Genomic DNA, 14,914 nt, shown 5'->3' on the forward strand with positions numbered 1-14,914 from the left:
GTCAGCCTCTCTGCAGCCCATTTGACACTCCCAGGAGCGGCTGAGAGAGCTGGGGTTGTTTAGCCTGGAGAAGAGGAGGCTGAGGGGAGACCTCATTGCTCTCTACAACTACCTGAAAGGAGGTTGTAGAGAGGAGGGTGCTGGCATCTTCTCCCAAGTGACCAGTGAGAGGACAAGAGGGAATGGCCTCAAGCTCCACCAGGGGAGATTTAGGCTGGACATTAGGAAAAAATTCTTCACAGAAAGGGTCATTGGGCACTGGAACAGGCTGCCCAGGGAGGTGGTTGATTCACCTTCCCTGGAGGTGTTTAAGGCACGGGTGGACGAGGTGCTAAGGGGCATGGTTTAGTGTTTGATAGGAATGGTTGGACTCAATGATCCGGTGGGTCTCTTCCAACCTGGTGATTCTATGATTCTATGATTCTATGAAATGCCCAGGTTACCCCTGGGCATCCTGTCTCTTTACTGATGCAGCGTGGTGCTCCAGACTGGCCATACTTACCGTGAACTGACCTTTGAGGTGTGCTTGCTTGCCTTCAGATCCCTGTGCTCAGATTGTCTTGATGTTGCATAGCTGGGTCTATGCTTCTATTCCACAAGGAGAGTGTGAAGCATCCCTGAAAGGGCAGCTGAGATACAACCACTCAGACCAAATGCGAAACAGGAATTACCCACATCCTTCTCTGCAGTATCGGTGTCTCAAGTGCATCTTCCTCTACTTCACAAGAAAAAAAACTAGGGGAGGTCCTGTGTTCTCTTCACAGACTTATGCTAGAGCTCTGACACTGTGTAAAGGAATTTAATGGTCCCACCTTAATTTCGGGTAACCAGTTATCTTTTAATCCATCTTTTCTTGAATTACCTTTCTTGTCCCGCAGATTTGTTAGTGGCTTTGCCTACTCTATAGGAAAAATAACAGTCTAATGGTTTAGACTGGAAAAACTTTAGATCAACAGCTCTGTGAACCAAAATGCATATGAGCAGTTCTTTCACTAAAATGATCAGGACTTCTAATGAGAATAAAAGGGCTTGTAAGACTAACTTTACTCTGTGTTTTAACTTACTGCAATAGAATATAGCGAGCCTTTGAGTAATAGATTTTGTTAGGTACTACACAAATACTTTTGCAACTCATTTCTGAATATATTAAGATACAGATTAGCAGGCTGAGTACTCTAAACTGATGAAGAACAATGTTAGCAATTAAAAATCTCTTCAAGGGACTTTGGAAATGTGATGGGAAGAAAATTGCGTTTGACTATGCTAATATCTTGAAGATGGCCTGAACCTTATATATAGCATTGTTCTGAAGGCTCTTGTCTTGAAGAAATTTCAGCAGCAGTTCTCATCTGGCAAGTTGAAGAAGTGAACACAGAATACTTCTACATCTCCATACAGGTGACAATGCAGCTGGTGATTTTATTCACAATATCTGGATTAAAAGACCCTGTGCAGACTTCAGGCGTATCTTCATTTTGCTTGTAAAACCACCGTAACAATATAGCCTCCCCTGTGGTATTTTTCAGGATGTGTTTCAGAGTTATCATAAAACTACTGAAGAAAAAGACACGTAAGCAAAAATGTATTCTGCTCTGCTGCCATTAGCAGTAGCAATGTGACTAGGATACTATTGAAAAATAAGCAGGTTACAGTAAGAGCTGGATTCTCTTTGTCCATCCAGAGTTGTATCGTGGGACTATGGCAATCAGATTTTGTATATGTGGGAGACTGAGGAACAAAATGAGCCTTTGTAAATACAATGAACTTGGGTGAAACCATGACAGATCCCTCCAGAGGGAATGGTAGCACTTTCAAGGATCTTAATATTTGGCAATTGCATTTTAAGTTAGAAATTTTAATTGCTAAGCAGAGCTATAAACAGGAACCTAATTCACCATTTTCATGGTCTGTTGCATTTACAAACAAGGTTTTCTGAGCCCTAATAGTTGTACAGTAACACCTGAAATGGGTCTCTGCATAAATGAATTTCCCTAAAGCCTAAGTTGCCAAGAAGGACTGACTTCCTACAGAAATGAAGGATTTTCTGAACAGTTGTGTATCATGTGTCTCTTACATTCTCCCATAGGTAACTAAAAATTGACCTTTCAGGAAGAGGGAGTTTGGAGCAATTACTTGCTGCTCAGTAGTCTCTCTGAAACTTTGCTTTACAGAATTAAACCTTAGAGATTCCTTCCCCTGTTTTTCCTGAAGGCATATATAGTTTGATCACTGACATGTTCTCTGTGGGCTAAACCTAGTTTTGTTTCTAAGAAAATGCTGAGCTCACTGGAGCATATAACTTGCCATATTGCATTATGTTCACTGAGTCCAGTTGTGTATCTCTAACTGTTGTCAATTCCCAGTGCCTCTGATAAGATGCAAATGTATTTTTGACAGATTTGGGTGATGGGAACTTCATTCTAATTACTAACTTGTTTAAACTTTGTGTTTCAAGCTGGTTTGCTTTTATTTTTCCTTTTAATTCCTCTCATATAAATAACAAGAATATCCAGAAATGGAGTCATTCAGTACAAGACAATATTGCCCTCCCTCTTAGACTCTTGCTATGTGTTTGGACTTCAATAACATCTGGGAGCAGTGAGTTTCACAGTTTGTTTTGTTCTTTGATGAAAAGACAACCCTCGGTTTCAAATATAAGAGTTGTCAGCTTCAGTCTGCTTCCTCTTGTACTACAAAACTAAGAAAATTAAAAGCTCACAAATCACATTCTCTATTCTATTTTTATGTTCATAAGCATTTTGCTAGATCTTTACACAGACTTTCTAGGGAATATTTACTAAAACATGACCTAAATAACACTGTACTTCCCACTTACAAACAGAAAATCAAATGACTTAACCAAACAGAACTTAGAAAGGAGGAAAATAAAGGAAGGGAAATGGGACAAGAACAACACTTTCCCTAAAGGACAGCAGTTATAATTAGTTGTCCTCTGATTTCTTAGGGCAAGTGACAGCTACTTCCATCCTTAGCTAGGACTGTTTTCACTGGTACTTAGTGTCAAGTCCAGTGGATTCACCACCTCCCTCAGTTTGGGCCACTGCAAGCCAAATTATCACTATGTAATTTGAATTAGTTGCACCCAGTCACCTGCTGTCCTTTCCTACTGACCATTCTGGGGGCCATTCCTTTTTGTTAGTCACTTGCTAGTGGTTTTGTGCTTTTTCATAAGAGATCACACATGAAGACACAAATAATCCTTCTTGCCTCAGAAGACTCTTTTGTACAGACCTTTCTGTTCCCCTCCTAGGAGCTGCTGCATCTCTAGGCTGAAAAGAGAGGGTTTAGATTAGGATGACTGTTAGCCCCAAGCACATTTAGTCTGAGTTAGTTTGTCCAGGCTTGTCACACGTTACCGTAATTACATCACCGTTTCAAATTTACACCATGCTTTTCCTCAGTGGCTGACTTGTTAAGAGAAATACAACAAAGCATAAACTTCCAGCCAAAGGTTTCAAGCCTGCCCATTTCTGTTCAGCTCCTTTTCTATCCACAAGATGCCAAAAGAGCACTCACCCCCCTCTTGGTTTTCCATTCCTCTGCAGTGCTCAGGAAAGAGCTGTTGGTTATTTTTTGTCCTAACCTTCCAGCTTGTGCATTTGAATCTCTTCTTATTTATTTCAAAGGCAAAAAGTTCTAATTCAATTAGATGCCTTTTCTTTTCATGCTCCTTCAGTGTCTCCAAATGTCTCCTAATTCTGTAGTTTTTTTAGGCTGGAACAATCACAGCTGCACACAGATTTCAGCTGAGGTTGTATGATCTCTACATCTATTAAACTTAAACATTTTGTTGATCATAGCCACGTACTGTACTGTCCACATTGATAGCTCTGTCTTTTTCTGGAAATAATACCACTAACACATAATGTGCAAGATTAATTTTTTACTTTCTCTACCTTGTGCAAACTTCATTTGCCATTGTGTTCCTTATACATCAACACTGATGAAATTTCCCCCGTCTACTGTAGATTGACTACAGAAATGCTCGCAGGGCTTGGCTGAAGCGATGAGGAAAAAAATGCAGTTGTAGTAACGTGTATAATAGGAAACGATATAAAGAAGTGAGAAAGGGAAGATCCTCAAGCTATCCATTTTCATGCAAAGCCCTGGTGGTTTTGAGTGGCTCCATGTAGAAGAAACTCTGTAGAGAAGATGACAAGCAATCAGCAGGACAACCAGAGTAATCCTTCTCTTGATCTCTTTAGTGGGAAGAGGAAACATATTCTATTTAAAAGAAACAAAAAATGACCAAACCCGGTCTTAGCAGGAGGAATTCTTCATCTCATCTAATTAAATGCCAAAGTTGAACATCTGAGCTAGAGATGCGTGCAGCAGACAGATGGTCAAACTAGCCGCAGAATCCATTAACTCCAGGATGTAGCAAAATGTTGAACATTCAGATGGAAAAAGTAGTAGCCAAATCTGCTAGTTTCAATGTAGGCTGTGAGTAGCATTTAATACCAAATGTTGAACTTAAAAATGTGTTATCCACAGTTCAGGATATAGGAAGATAATGTTCATTGTTTAACAAGATAAATTACTTTGCCTACTACTTCATAGAGCATCTCACTTTTATAACTATTTTCAGACCAACTTTTGTCATCAAACTAGGTTCCTCTGCAAGTTTCCTCGATAACTTTAAAACCTACTAGCCAACTTCTTCAAGGCAGGGGCCCTGGAAGAAATTAATATCCCACAAATTTCATGCAAATAGCCAGCAGGAAAGAAAGAAAAGACAGTTGTTGTGTCCCCAGCTGGGAAAGATTGACTGAGAAATCTCATAACTTAGAATCATAGCATCATAAAATCATACAATCATATAATCATAGAACAGTTTGGGTTGGAAGGGACCTTAAAGATCATCCAGTTCCAACCCCCCTGCCATGGGCAGGGACACCTCCCGATAGACCAGGCTGCCCAAGGGCCCATCCAACATGTCCTTGAACACCTTCCAGGGATGAGGCAGCCACAACTTCCCTGGGCAACCTGTGTCAGTGCCTCCCCACTATCATAGTGAAGAAATTCTTCCTTATGTCTTGTCTAAATCTGCCCCTCTCCAGTTTATAGCCATTGCCCCTAGTCCTGTCTCTACAAGCCTTTGTAAACGTCTTGTGCATCAGGGAATTCCCACCAGGCCCATGTCTCAAGTTTGCCTCAGACACAGGAAAGAACTAACCTACACTAAGTCAGTTATAGTGCTCTGTTTCCAAGCACATACAACCTCAGTCAATCTAATTTCATGGAGCAATCTATTTTGTAATTTCAACTTTAGCAGCATCTGAAGTATTCTCTCAGTTCTTATGTGCCGTCCTTTCAATCTCTGCTCACCAATGAAGTTCACGAATGACATGTAATAGAAAACCATTAGCAGAATTCAGACCCTTCAGGGGAATGAGTCAAATGAATTTCCCACTTCCATTTAATCATATTTCATTGCTCTGATACTCCTGTAATATTCTAGCCCAGCTGGTTCTTCAGCTGCCTTTGAGGATAGCCAAAGATTTTCCTAAAGGCACATAAATACTCTTAAATCTTTCAGACTTTCTCCATACACAGTGGAATGAAAAAGTAGCAGCCTTTAAAAATATACTTGGAGAAATAGCACACTGAAGTTGTTAGAATCCTAGAATTAATCTTGCGTTTGTTCCCTTTCCTGCCTTTTATTTCTCTTTGCTGAACTTTAAGGGAGGGCGATTTGTTCTGATAAGGTTTGATTGCAACATAATAACTGCCTCAAGAGCAGGTGCCCTCTTAAGGCTAAATTACCTTCCAGACCCAAAACTGCACCTTTGTACGTATGCTGATGATAAAGCCTTGAGATTAATCTAGTTCTGCACATGAAGTGCCTCAATGCATTCCTCACTTGCTACACTTGTGAGGTAAAAAGAAAAATAATTATGGGGGTATCCACCTCAACCACCAGCTGTAGCTGGTTTTAATGATACGTGGTTTTGCTAATATCAGCTCAGCCTTTTTGTTCCTAAATTCCTTCAGAAGCGCAGAACGTCTGCAGACTTATGACCTTGTACTCCATACCAGCAGATTAACTGTGAAACAAGTCAGTGATTTCAGTGGAGGCGTAACATTTAAAATAAAGAGAGGAATTGTGTCCAGTCTCTATTGCTTTACGTAATGTTCTTGCTGGAGCTTTCTTTTTTATTTCGTTGGGGTTTTTTTCAGTTGAGTTTTGTGATTAAGGGCCACACAGGTTTTAGCTGAAAACAACTTTGGCAAAAATTGCTAATCATTTTCTTCTAACTAAAACATGTTCTTAATAAAAGTGGGTTGGGGAGACTGTTACAGAGTATTCCCTTTAAAGAGGTGATGGGGTCTTTCCTTTGCTTCTGCAGGCATTATTTTCATCTTTCGTGATGCTACTGGCACACTATCAAAAATTTCCCATATCTGGAAAACATAAAACTGAATAACCTGCTTCAATTTGTACTCTTTTTATTTTTTTCCTAAATATATACGAATATTCCAGGAAATTCCCATCTTAAAAAAGGAGCCTTAGCCAGTCTGTTTGGAAAGAGTTGAGGGGACAGGTGGACTTCTACTTTGAAGTTTTGACATGTCCATTTTGGTAGAACAGGGAGATGACACAAAGTCTTGAGAACATATTTTGTCTAAAAAGTAAATCATCCACAGTATTGCTTATTTCTCTATATTAATAAGGAAGCAAGTAAATGCAGTAAAATTAGAAGGGGCCAGGACCTAAAAATACTTCAGTGACTGATTTCTAGTCTGATGGTAAGAAGCTTGACATGAGCTGGCAATGTGCACTCGCAGCCCAGGTGGCCAACTGTATCCTGGGCTGCATCAAAGAAGCATGGCCAGCAGGTCGAGGGAGGTGATTCTGCCCCTCTATTCCTCTCTTGTGAGACCTCATCTGGAGCACTGTGTCCAGTTCTGGAATCCTCAACATAACAAGGATATGGAGTTGTTGGAACAGGTCCAGAGGAGGGCTACAAAGATGATCAGAGAGCTGAAGCACCTCCCATACGAAGACAGGCTGAGAGAGTTGGGGTTGTTCAGCCTGGAGAAGAGAAGGCTCCAAGGAGATCTTATAGCGACTTTCCAGTACCTGAAAGGGTCTACAAGAAAGCTGGAGAGGGACTTAGTACAAAGGTTTGTAGTGATAGGACTAGGGGCAATGGAGTTAAACTGCAGAGAGGCAGATTTAGACTAGACATAAGGAGGAACTTCTTCATGATGAGGGTGGTGAGGCACTGGCATAGGTTGCCCAGGGAAGCTGTGGCTGCCCCATCCCTGGAGGTGTTCAAGGCCAAGCTGGATGGGCCCTTGGGCAGCCTGGTCTGGCGGGAGGTGTCCCTGCCCATGGCAGGGTGTTTGGAACTAGATGATCTTTAAGGTCCCTTCCAACCCAAACTGTTCTATGATTCTATGATTCTAATACGATTTTATTTATTCACCAAGTTTTATGGCTGTATCTTAAAACGCTACATGTGCCTTAGGAAAAGAAAAAAAACAGAAGCATTTAGAATTTGCTTTGGCTCTAACAGCTGTATACATTTTTCAAGCTTTCTAACACTTGCATCCAATTCCTTGGTAACCATTTTCCCCTTTCTTTGCCCACAAAAATAGCTACATCAAAATAGGTTGTCTGGATTGGTGCCTTTATCTCTGCCTAGTACTTTTGCCTCCTATTTTATTTCATTATAAATACTTAACATTATTTCATTAAAGTGAATACCTCCATGATTATCAATGGCTTTGATTTCCAACACTATGTACGTGACCCAGCTAGAGTCACATTATAACTAAAATAAACACTGCCACTAAAAAACCAATGCTGTCACTGCAGAACAACTTGTACTTGTCATAATAATTATAAATATGAATGAGATAAAAACATTAAGTGGCCAGAAGCAGGAACTGCACTAAGTGTCAGCTGTTAGATGACAACCTTATGTATCAGTGAAGGCATGTTTGGGTGACATGACACAAAAGCAGTGACATGAGCAGATACATCCCATCTGGGATACAGGAGATCAGACAGCTTGCCCCAACCTTAATTGCAAAGCAGCTTAATTTGTTAACTTGTCTCTTGTGCAATTAGCAATGTTACAAAAACAAATCATAAAATGATAATGGCAGTTGGAATAACAGATAGAATATAAGGAGTGGGTAATACATATTTTGTGTGTAAAAATTGAATTAGCAAATTATCACCACAGAGATGCCAATACTGGATTAACTTTGAATGAATTGTTAAGATTCATATTTGATACTGTTAAATAAACTCACTCTACAAGTGACTTTACTATTTCCAGAATTCAGCACAAAAGGTATGAAAATTTGGCCTGGAGTCAGGCTGACACCACTGTGGAATCTTTGCTGTACTACCAGAGACTAAATGCCTAAGAGAAAAACACAAACACATCATTGGAAGAGGTCATCATACGTGAGAGATGATCAGTGGTAAAGATGGCCAGTCGAGAGAAGCAGTGTTTTCCTCAAGTTTTTCACTGGCAGGATTTTATTGGGCTGCAGAACAAAACTTGAAAACCTTACAGATTTTCAACAGGAAAGGTGGCCAGCCAGTTCTGATGTCAATGCTAGATGTTTAGCCTCTTCAGCTGGGTTATTAAAACAAAAGGTAGAACAGCCTGACACCAAGCCAGCTGCCAACACAGCAGTTCATTGGTAGATTATCCTGACTGCTGTTTTTCAGATGTTTTGATCAGGCTTTTGGGTGCTGGTTTATCCTTTCTGTTTCCCGTGTGTCATAGAATAGAATCATAGAATAACCAGGTTGGAAGAGAACCACTGGATCACTGAGCCCAACCATTCCTATCAAACACTAAACCATGTCCCTCAGCACCTCGTCCACCAGTGCCTTAAACACTTCCAGGGAAGGTGAATTAACCACCTCCCTGCGCAGCCTGATCCAGTGCCCAATGACCCTATCTGTGAAAAATTTTTTCCTAATGTCCAGCCTAAATCTCCCCTGGTGGAGCTTGAGGCCATTCCCTCTTGTCCTGTCCCCTGTCACTTGGGAGAAGAGCCCAGCACCCTCCTCTCTACAACCTCCTTTCAGGTAGTTATAGAGAGCAATGAGGTCTCCTCTCAGCCTCCTCTTCTCCAGGCTAAACAACCCCAGCTCTCTCAGCCGTTCCTCATAAGGCCTGTTCTCCAGCTCCTTCACCAGCTTCGTTGCTCTTCTCTGGACTCGCTCCAGAGCCTCAACATCCTTCTTGTGGTGAGGGGCCCAGAACTGAACACAGGATTCGAGGAGCGGTCTCACCAGTGCCAAGTGCAGAGGGAGAATAACCTCCCTGGACCTGCTGGTCGCGCCGTTTCTGATCCAAGCCAAGATGCCATTGGCCTTCTTGGCCACCTGGGCACACTGCTGGAAAGCAGTGTGTGTCGTTGAAGAGAAGGGAGACTCCCTCTTCCATATAGCTTTCTTCGCGCTGGGACTGTCCTCCCTTGAGAGTGCTGGTCAATGAGAAGCTTGACATACGCCAGCAATGTGCGCTCACAGCCGAGAAAGCCAAACGTATCCTGGGCTGCATCAAAAGAAGCATGGCCAGCAGGCTGAGGGTAGTGATTCTGCCCCTCTATTCTTCTCTTGAGAGAACTTATCTGGAGTACTGTGCCCAGTTCTGGACTCCTCAACATAAGAAGGATATGGAGTTGTTGGAACAGATCCAGAGGAGGGCTACAGAGATGATCAGAGGGCTGAAGCACCTCTCATATGAGGACAGGCTGAGAGAGTTGGGGTTGTTCAGCCTGGAGAAGAAAAGGCTCCAAAGAGATCTTATTAGCGACCTTCCAGTACTTGAAGGGGCTACAAGAAAGCTGGGGAGGGACTGTTCACAAAGGCTGGTAGTGATGGAACTAGGGGCAATGGGTGTAAACTGAAGAGGGGCAGATTTAGGCTAGACACAAGGAGGAATTTCTTCACTCTAATAGTAGTGAGGCACTAGCTTAGGTTGCCCAGGGAAGCTGTGGCTGCCCCATCCCTGGAGGTGTTCAAGGCCAAGTTGGATGGGGCCTTGGGCGGCCAGACCGAGTGTGATGTCCCTGCCTATGGCAGGCGGGTTGGAATTAGATGATCTTTAAGGTCCCTTTCAACCCAAACTATTCCATGATTCTATGATTTTATGATCATAACACTCCTGCAGGTCAATATCCAGTAGAAGAGTACTGGACCTGGACTCCCTAACATCTTCACCTGAGATGAGGCTTGTTGAGGTGCTGGGAATTGCAGGATCGCGGCACTGAACGACGCCAAGTGAGCTTCACACAGCTATGGTTTTGCAGATGTGAAAAGGAGAAATCCCTCCAGAGTCATGCTATATTTTGCCTTTTGAATTTGATCAGAGCTGAGCCTCTATCTATGTATGCAAGAAAGGCAACTTGGAATGCTTAGTATTGCTACTGGACCCCTTATATTTTTATTGTAATCTGGTATTTTAACAATGCATGAAAAAATACTTTTTTGGAATTAGATACCTTTAATTTTAAATGACAGACAAATTGAATAACAGACATAAAAATATTACTTCAGGCATTTATTGTAATTTCACCAAATATTTAAAATATCTATGAATTGGATTCACCTAATGACCACAAAATTCTTTCAATTCCATTTGTTTCTAGCAAAGACTTTAGAAGGCAGTCTAACATACTTGTTGGAAAAACAAATACTATTAATGTCCATTAAGGTAATATATTCTATTATTGTTAATCAAATATTAACAAAAGGATAAACAATTTGGTTTTATACCATACAATTAGTAATAGTAAAATTACCCTGCCATAATTTTAGACTATGTAAGGTCTGCTTCTGTAAACATATTAATAGATGAGTATGAGTGCGTTGAGTCATATGCATAAATATTCCCAGACAGAGTGGCAAGCTTCCAGGTCTGTAGACTAAGTCTGTATATAACTTTTCATCTTAGGGGCACGGTATGGGCAGAACTACACTTCTATCCTAGCTGGTGGCATAAATCCTAATTGAATAAAAGGATAAAGTAAAGGTGTGTTGCATACCATTTAAGATGCCAAAAAAAAATCAGAAATTCCTCAAGGTGACTTCTTTTTTTCCCTCAGTTCTCCTTTCCAAAATGTCTTGTCCAGTAAATGCCCCTTGGATTGTACATTTAGCTTTAATAAAAGTGGATTATAACACACAAGTAGGTCTTTGCTAATGCTTTATGCCATCGCAGGTGCACTGAAAAAGAAGAGAGGCATTGACTCAAAAATCTTTACTTTCAAAAGCTGTTCTAGGATTGATTCCTCCGACATTAAAATTTTAAAATCTTTTTTTTTTAATGAAGAGCTGTATTTTGGCACAACTGTTAGAAGGCAAACTTTTATATCTTGCAGTTATGGCATTCTTATCGTTAACTTTATCTTTATAACCGACCTCTTAAAGAGCTGTGTAATTTAAGTTGATATGGGTATCTGAAAGCTCTCTTTATTGCCTGTAGTTCTTTCTGTAGTTTCAGTTTCACGGCTAAAAAGAATACGATCTCTAACCATACTTTTGTTTTTACTGCTCTCTTTTATCAGACAAACTGCAATTTTACACCTTGTTAAGGAAGCAAGGTGAGAAGAAAACCACATTATACTGCTGACAAGGAAGATAAGGCTATTATTTACCTTGACATTTTTCAGCAATAATATTCTTCGTGTAACAGGGTAAGAGATAAAGTGTATCCTACAATGATAACGCACAAATTGAAAGGAACTTTCTTCTACATGCTATCAACACTAGTAAAAAAGCCATGTCCTAGTACAATAATCCTGTATTTGAGCCCGTTGACAATGGACTATTTTGGAAGTAAAGCGAGCCTGTAATTCAGTCAACTAAAGTAAACGCATTTTATCTGCACACTACACTGAATCATAGACAATTTCTTTAGGTGACTGAATGAAACAAGGTTTGGTCTTCTGTGGTTTGGGCTTTTATTTTTCATTTCCCCTGGATCTTACTCTGACTTGCAGGAAAAAGCCATCTGAACAGGGAAGAGTAGGCTGCATCCTAATGGTGGCTGCTCAGTGGAACTGTGGAACTGCAGAGGCTGCAAGGCACTTCAGAAGTTTAATGTACTGCAACGTATTCTGTTTCAAGCCAGAATGTTCTTCACGAAGAGCAGAGAGAAGGAGGAATTAGCCACTGTTACTGCTTCCTTGGAGCAAAATGGCATTAAGAGAGCTGGAATTTAAATTTTAGCCCATTGGAGGAAACTGAATGTACCTTTAATAGACTGAGATGTTCAGGTTCTACAGTGGTGACTGCGAAAGAAGCATCTGCTTGAAATATACAATAAAATGCATAAAATCATCACAGATTCAACTCATTAAATGCCTCTAGAAGAAGCAATTAAACTCAGGCTTATATAATTAAACTTAATTTCATCATAGTTTGTATTATGTAGTCATCTCGCTTATGGAAATGTTCTTTAAATTTAATCCAAATAAATTTTTTAAACCATTAAGTCAGTGAGGCTCCCTCAGATTCTCTGGGAGATTATTCCTTGTGGCTTGCTAGGTTGCACTCCTCTTCTCCCCCTTTTCCCCACCTCCAATTCATCCTAAAACATTATTATTCTTTTTGAAGCAGCTTTAATTGAAAATTCCTCTTAGTTCTTCCCCCAACCTTTCTTTCTTTATCAGACAGCCAGAGGGCGAGGTGTATTAATAGCAGCTGCATGACTCAGAGTTGGTAGCTCAAGTGGATCCCTTTGCACTAAGCGTTGCTGTTTGGCCTCCCTGGCTATGTTTGCCACCAAGCTCAGGGAACATCTTCACTTTCTTGCAAACAAAAATTAACTGCAAAAGCACAGGGTGGGCTGGGACTGCCACAACCTCTCTGTCCTTTAGAAGGATTCATCTCACTGCTGTTTTTTTCTCCATCCTCACTGGGACTGTAGATGAAAAGATAAAAATATGTGTATGAAAAGGTATGATCCCATCTGCCAGTGTGACTTTTTCCCCATCTGAGCAATGAAAAAGGAGCAAGGGTTCCATCACTGCAATGATCTCTACTGAGACTCCATCTGGAGTATTGTGTCCAGTTCTGGAATCCCCAACATAGGAAGGATATGGAACTTTTGGAATGAGTCCAGAAGAGGGCCAGAAGATGATGAGAGGGCTGGAGCACCTGCCATATGAGGACAGGCTGAGAGAGTCGGGGCAGTTCAGCCTGGAAAAGAGAAGGCTCCGAGGAGACCTTAGAGCAAGCCTTCTAGTACCTGAAGAGGGCCTACAAGAAAGCTGGGGAGGGACTTCTTACAAGGACATGGAGCGATAGGATGGGGGAATGGCTTTGAATTGGAAGGTGGAAGACTTAGATTGTACATTAGGAAGAAATTCTTCATGATGAGAGTGGTGAGGCACTGGCACAGGTTGCCCAAGGAAGCTGTGGCTGCCCCATCTCTGGAGGGGTTCAAGGCCAGGTTGGATGGGGCCTTGAGCAGCTTGGTCTGGTGGGATGACCCTGCCCATGGCAGAGGGGTTGGAACTGGATGATCTTTAAGGTCCCTTCCAACCCAAACCATTCTATGATTCCATGATTCTATGAGCTGGAAGAGGAGGATATGGAGCATGGTCAGCACTCTCCACTCAAATTTGCATGTCACACTTTCTCTGAAGGCTTCTCCTTTCTCAAGAACCATCACAGCTTGAGCTACCCCAGTCCCCGGCTCCCCAAGCCCCATTCCCACTCTGTGCCACCCTATTAGCCACGACACCCGGGCTCTCATCGTGCCTATCACACCCACACCCACAGGGTGCCCTGAAACACGCGCCTGCCTTGTTCTCCCCTGCCAAAAAGGAGGGCAGAGTTATTTCCAGGCGAGGCTTTGCATGGGAAACATCCATGTTTACATCTCCCCTCTCCCCGCCTCAGGCTTTACTGCCACTGTCTTTTCACCACCCACAAGCTTCCCCCTTGTGCTAAGGGAAGAGCTTCTTTCTCCTCAACTCCTCCTCCCAAAGATTTCCTTTGATACAAGATGTAGTTACTATTATAAAAAGTGGAATATTTTGTATTTAAGCTAAAGTTTCATCTACATAATAGTATTTTTTTGAAAGTTAAGATAGATTGTCCCTCTGATAGCATATTTTCAGTGGTTTTCCACTGTTCATTCTTTGAAGATGATAAGATCTTGCATGAGGTATGATCTGTGCTGAACAGATGTGTCTTGTTCCTGAACAACCTCTGTTTGCAATCTTTTCTCTTTCAAATGCAAGGTCAGGCAGAGCTGGAGCTGGCTCCAAATTAGCAAGAGTTTTGATGGCTGTGAAATTCATATTAAGATTAAAATTAGTCCTTGGAGAGTAACAGAATACACATAAGTTTTTTTGGAAAATTTACACATGTGAGTAGAAACGGGGTATGTATTCAGTCCCCAGCTCTTGTCTCGCGGCACACGACTGAGGGAGATTGCTCCCTCCCGTTGCCCACTCCTGATAAAGGATGGTTGCTTTTTAAAACCGAAAACCGAGCCTTGAAGAGTTTTTTCGCAGGCATTTTCGCTGTCGGGGGTACCGCAGCAGCCGCCGCCCCCGCCGCCCCACAGAGCACCCCCCGCCCCATCACTGGAGCCCTGGCGTTCGCAGCACCGCCGCGTCACCACGGCTCCTTCCGCGCCCGCGGGCCTCTTTGCCCGCTCCGCGCTCCCCCACAGCGGACCCCTCCGCCGGCACTACGGGGCAAAGCGGCTTCGCGCCGCCTGGACGCGCATGCCCGGCGGCGCACGCGCATGCGCAGGGCGGGCGCGAGGCGCAACACCTGATGGGGGTGAGGGGGGGGGGGGCGGAAAATCCGAACGGCGGCGGCGGCCGCCATATTGCGGAGCTGTCAGAGCCCGCCGCGCGCCGAGCCTCGTCCCCGGCGGCGCCGCCGCGAGCA

This window comes from Phaenicophaeus curvirostris, chromosome 1 (assembly GCF_032191515.1).
Source record: "Phaenicophaeus curvirostris isolate KB17595 chromosome 1, BPBGC_Pcur_1.0, whole genome shotgun sequence".
NCBI lineage: Eukaryota > Metazoa > Chordata > Aves > Cuculiformes > Cuculidae > Phaenicophaeus > Phaenicophaeus curvirostris.